The sequence below is a fragment of the Brachionichthys hirsutus genome, chromosome 14 (assembly GCF_040956055.1).
Source record: "Brachionichthys hirsutus isolate HB-005 chromosome 14, CSIRO-AGI_Bhir_v1, whole genome shotgun sequence".
NCBI classification, from domain to species: domain Eukaryota; kingdom Metazoa; phylum Chordata; class Actinopteri; order Lophiiformes; family Brachionichthyidae; genus Brachionichthys; species Brachionichthys hirsutus.
Window position 1 is genome coordinate 5,214,275 of NC_090910.1, and position 5,326 is coordinate 5,219,600.

Here is a 5,326-nt window from a genome sequence, read left to right on the forward strand (position 1 = left end):
AGGAGGCCGCTGGTTCAATTCCACCGTTCTGTGCAGCATTTGCTCGTTCTCCCTGTGTCTCCAGGTCCGCTGGCTTCCTCCCACCACCAAAAACATGCAATTTAGGTGAACTTTAAATAGGTGTGAGTACGAGTGGGTGTCCAGGGTGTGCCCCGCTTCTCGCACGTACATGTCGGCCAATTTACGCCGTAACATCACCACAAAAATACACTTCATCCACTCTGCTCTTCATCTTCAACTCATGCAGGAGACAAAGGGAGAGCTGGACGTGCGGCGCGCAATCAGGGGGAAAGTTTCCGTAAACACACACACACACACACAACGCGATTAATCTCTGGATATTTTGAATCATGAAAGTTTTATTTTACACTTCTCCCTTTCTTGTCACACAGAGACAAATGTCTTACAGGTCTGAAATAAAAGTCCCTGTGTGATTTCTGATTACAACATGTAGCTAAGATACATACAGGTAACCGAGCAGAGAGCGCAAATAACATTCAAACACTCACATTTGCTGCCTCGTCTCTACTTCTCTCCCGGACAGATGGTAGTGCTCCGTCTTTTAGATAAAGTTTCATGGCAAGTCCAGCGTTATATTGTCCAAGGTTCTAAAAGCAGTCTGGCTCAATGTGTTTCGCACACAGTAAGACATGTTTACCATTTTCGTCACAGTCCGAGAGATTTCTTCCAGAAGCGTTTCTGTACTTGATTACAGAACTACACAAACCACGCAGGATTGACTGGATGGTTTATTTAGCTGTTTTTGGGTTGATAATAACCCAAACCCACCAAATTAGTGCCCCCTTTAACATTAAAACCCCATTTGTGAGGGTTGCTATGGTGACTTTCGCTGCAGGTTGATTTCTGCCCTGCACACAGGAGGGAATGTTGAACTGAACGAGACGCACCTGTTGCACATCTCACCTAATCAGCTGCTGCCTCTTTCTCTGACAGAACATTGTCTCTGATTCCTCAGTACTTTCAGGCTCTCCCGTTCTCTGTGTCGTCCCGTATTCCCTAGTTCTATCTTTAATACCTGAGGAAACAGATCCAGTTAAAATCGGGGTAAATTTTTACAAAATTAAATTTTGTTTTTTGACCCTTTCAATAATATCTCTCTCCACAAAGGAGGTTCCGTTTTTGCCGGCCTTTACCGAGACGCTGTGGAATTAGTAGTGGGAAAGTGGATTTGTTGTATCGTCAAAATCCAGAAGAAACCACCATTAATGAAAGTGTGCTTTTTGTGAATAACTTCTAAACTAGTAATGACATCAATGTCTACTTTAATGGAATCTAAAAATACAGATCAAATAAATGTAGGGCCATTATTTTTTGCTGTAAATTACAATATAGGGAGGCTGAGGCGCTCGGTGGAGGTCTGAGCTCTCGGAGTGCTTATATCTCTGTAATCACGTACTGCCACATGTTAATGGTGCCAATGTTGCCTTACGGTTTGTATTTACAGATATGTATCATATTCCACAAGTACTACAAAATAAATCAAATGCATATTTAAATATGACGCTAATACCATTTGCTGTTATCATAGCTTGATATTTACTTGACGCTTGTATTAATTAGTCTTGCAATCAAAGTGCAAATTACTCTTGAGTGATAATTTTCTCCTCCACCTAAAAATCTGATCAAATTCATTCTATCTCGCTGCTGAACTTCAATTCACATTAAACAGAAGAAAAATAGACAGGCAGAATAGTCAGTCCCTCCTCAGCTATATCTCAAAACAAACCGATTATCTGAGAGATAATCAAACAAAGACTTGGAAGAAAGAATTGATGAGGCTCAGCTTCATTCGAATGCATAGGTCACCATCTCCCCCTGCTGGAGGGGGATCATTCTCATTGGAGGACACAATCAGCCGATGAGCAGTGGAGCATGTTAGACTAATACACAGTCTCTATTTTGTAGATTAGTTTATGAATTACATTTTGCAGCAGGGACCACAGTGTGATCCAGGTGAGCACTGCGGCCATATGCCAAATAATAAATAAATGGTTTAACATGTGGAGAGCAGAACATGTTATCCATCTGCATTGCCAGCTCCCAGCCTTATTTTCATTCCAGTCCTTGCCTCCAAGCCCTCAAACACTGGCACAAGATTCCCACATGGGGACCAGGTGGGACGAACGCTGCAGGGCCTGCAGCCATTTTTATGTCGCAGAGTGGTGAGCTGCAACTCATTGAAGGAGAGGGATGCTGATTTTTAATGATTAATGTTTCTTGGGAACACAGCCTGAATTAAACCTGTACCCTTAAGGGGCCGTCATAATTATATTTTATTGCAAGGAGTAGAAGGGATCAGACACTCTCTTCTCTTGAAGGCATGGCGCACTAACTATCCTGGGAGTGTATCCTTCCTCAACAATGTATTTAATCATTCAATAAATCGTAATAATCAGAAGGGCAACTTCTTCTTGTGCCGTAATTTATAAAGGTGTTTTTTCTTTTCCTTTAGAGGAAGGCAGTTAATGGAAGTTTTAAAAAGAATTGTCATCTCCATGGTGGGAAAATGTGCAGCACTGAAATAGTGAATGCTTCAGGGACCCCTGTGAAATGAACAAAAACATGTAAATGTGATTGTAAGCATCAATCCACAGTCCACACACGTCGCATGCACAGTGTATTTTATATGGCGTACTTTATTTAGTATTCATCAGCAACTGCAGGAGATATCCTGTCATCAATCTCCCAACAGCAGTGTGTCGATTACACTTAGCCGTAGCCTCCAGCCCCGTTCTGTCTGCATGCTGCCGATTTAGTGTTTCTACAAGGACTACAAGGAAAGAGCGCCCCAAACTATGATAAATGGGCACCCTGAAAGGATAGGGGGGGGGGGGGGATTGATAGGAAAGTCAATGATGACCCTCCAGACCAGCAGGCAACCTGCCAAAATAAAAGCTTTTTCCACTAAACTATGGAAATACAGTACTGTATATGAAAGTTTGAATATATTAGACTGCTGCAGTAAGAAATATCACACAGTACCACCTGTAGCAAATCTTATTTAATCATCATTTGAATCACTATGAGCTGAAAATGGGAGGTTTACACACTGACTGGATGAGGACATTGCCTTCTGTTATGTCTATTGGGACATTTGAAGGTAGAGCTGCAATTAATAGATAATACATAATATAACAATATAATTACGGTAATTATTGAGCGACATAATATCATGTAGACATTCAGAAAGTCTCCACGGCAAATTCAGGTTTTCTTGCAATGTAATCGTTGAACTCACAAATCAGATTTTTTTTTTTACCCGTCAAACCAGAGAATAGATTCGACTGCCACAAAAGAAATGGATGTTCGTTCGGTTTTATTTATTTGTGCAGGGACAACGTACAATTTAACATTGACCAGAGAAGCGAGATGCATCATACCAGGTTAGAGCGCCTGTAGTTCCTGTGCAGGTTGATTTCGCAGCTGGGTGTCTTACCATGACTCTCTACATCATGACTTCAACACAGTTTGTTAAATTGGGTTTAAATTGGAATTTAAAGTGGGCTAAATGGGAAGGAGACCTGAATGTCCAGATATTTGCCTTTTTCTCTGCTTCTATATTTCTTGTGTATACATGAACATTTTGGTCTGACTGTCGCTAGGTGAATGACTTTAATCAAAGACATTAACACACTGAAAAGTAAACTTAAATAGCAAATGCTGTGGTATCTAGCAGATACCTAAGAATTGAGGGAGCTATTGGTCAGCTTATGGTCTAATGATAGTTTTAAACATAAGATCACCGATAGGCTTCAAACGCCTGAGATGAGTTTCCTTATGGAGGTGGCTAAGCTCAGTCTCAGAGATAAGGTGCGGAGCTGAGGTCTGATGCTCCCTCCAGGCTGCATCCCCCCTTTGAAGGTCTTCTGGGGACATACAAATGAGAGGAGACCCCGGGGCAGACCCAGAAGCCACTGGACAGATGTTATACCACATCTGGTACAGGAATGCCTTGGGAAGCTCCAGGAGGAACAGAAAATGTTGCAAGTGAGAGGGACATTTGGAATCTACTTGAGAGATAGATTAGGACGAGGAACTAATTCTTTATACGTATGAGGAATAAGTGTAATGGTTCCTTCTAACACTGATGCTTAAGATCGCTGTCACCTCTTTAGACTCAAAACAGTAGGAACCCATGTCTGACTGACTGCTTTTAGATTATCTGAAGCTAGGATAAGAGCTTAATTATTTTATACATTTACAGGTTTTACTTGGTTTCACAAAAACATTCACACAAAACATAATTTTTTCAAGGTGAAAATGAATTTGTGCCACATTTCCAGACAACTTTAATATTGTCTGAATAATTTTTAAAGGTCAAGAAACTTCTTTATATATATATACAGTATATATATATATATATATATATAACATTGTCAGGTCAACTGAGCCATGTAGCATAAAGCGTTGCCTGTTGTTGGAACAGGATGAATGCCTTGCCTCGTGACATGAAACATCTGCTCCGCTACTCTACATGTTGGAAACAGGCTGCTGAATTTAAAAAAAACAGTGAAGCTTCTGTCGCCCCCAGTCCCGTCTGACAAGGTCTGAAGATCAATGAAGCCGACAAGTCATTTGCTGTTAATTGCAACAGGCCAATGAACTCAAGCTAATTTGTAACAGCCTGTGGGCTGTGTGCCGTGCGCTCAATGACGTTTACATACAGGCTGCCAGTTAAAGGCTGTTTTACAAGATAGTTCTCATAAGTTTAGATGTGAAGATTTAAAAGAGGGCTGGAAACAAAACATTATCCGAGTCATTAAACGGTTTCCGTTTGAATCACATGTATTAGTTTTAAGATATTTCATTACATTAGCTCATCCATATTAACCTACATGTGATGAGCAATTAAAGATTATGGATTTAGGAGGTGGACGTTTAGACCTCAGCAAAGCAGGAGGGTCACCTTTCTGAACGCCCGTCACATCACTTCAAAACAGTTTCTTGTTTACTCCTACAAATCTAGCCGTGGGTCTTTTATTAGCATTGAAAACATTCCCAAATGTTTGCCAAGCCTGAGGCCACAAGCTTTGGAGCAGGGAAGCAGAGCTTCACATTATTTAATTGTGGTCAAATATTATTATTATTGGGCCATCTGCCACGAATCCTTCTAACTCTGTGTGTGTGTGTGTGTGGTTTTGGCATTAATGCTTTCAGGGTTTCTCCACTAATCAGTGATAAAAACTGAACTCAGGTTTTATGTGTTGGGTGTCAAGAACAGTCTCAATGTGAGTAATCTCAAGTGATTCCAACGTAAAAGAAGTTGAATGTTGAAGAATTTATTTTCTATTTGACGTGGTGGTCC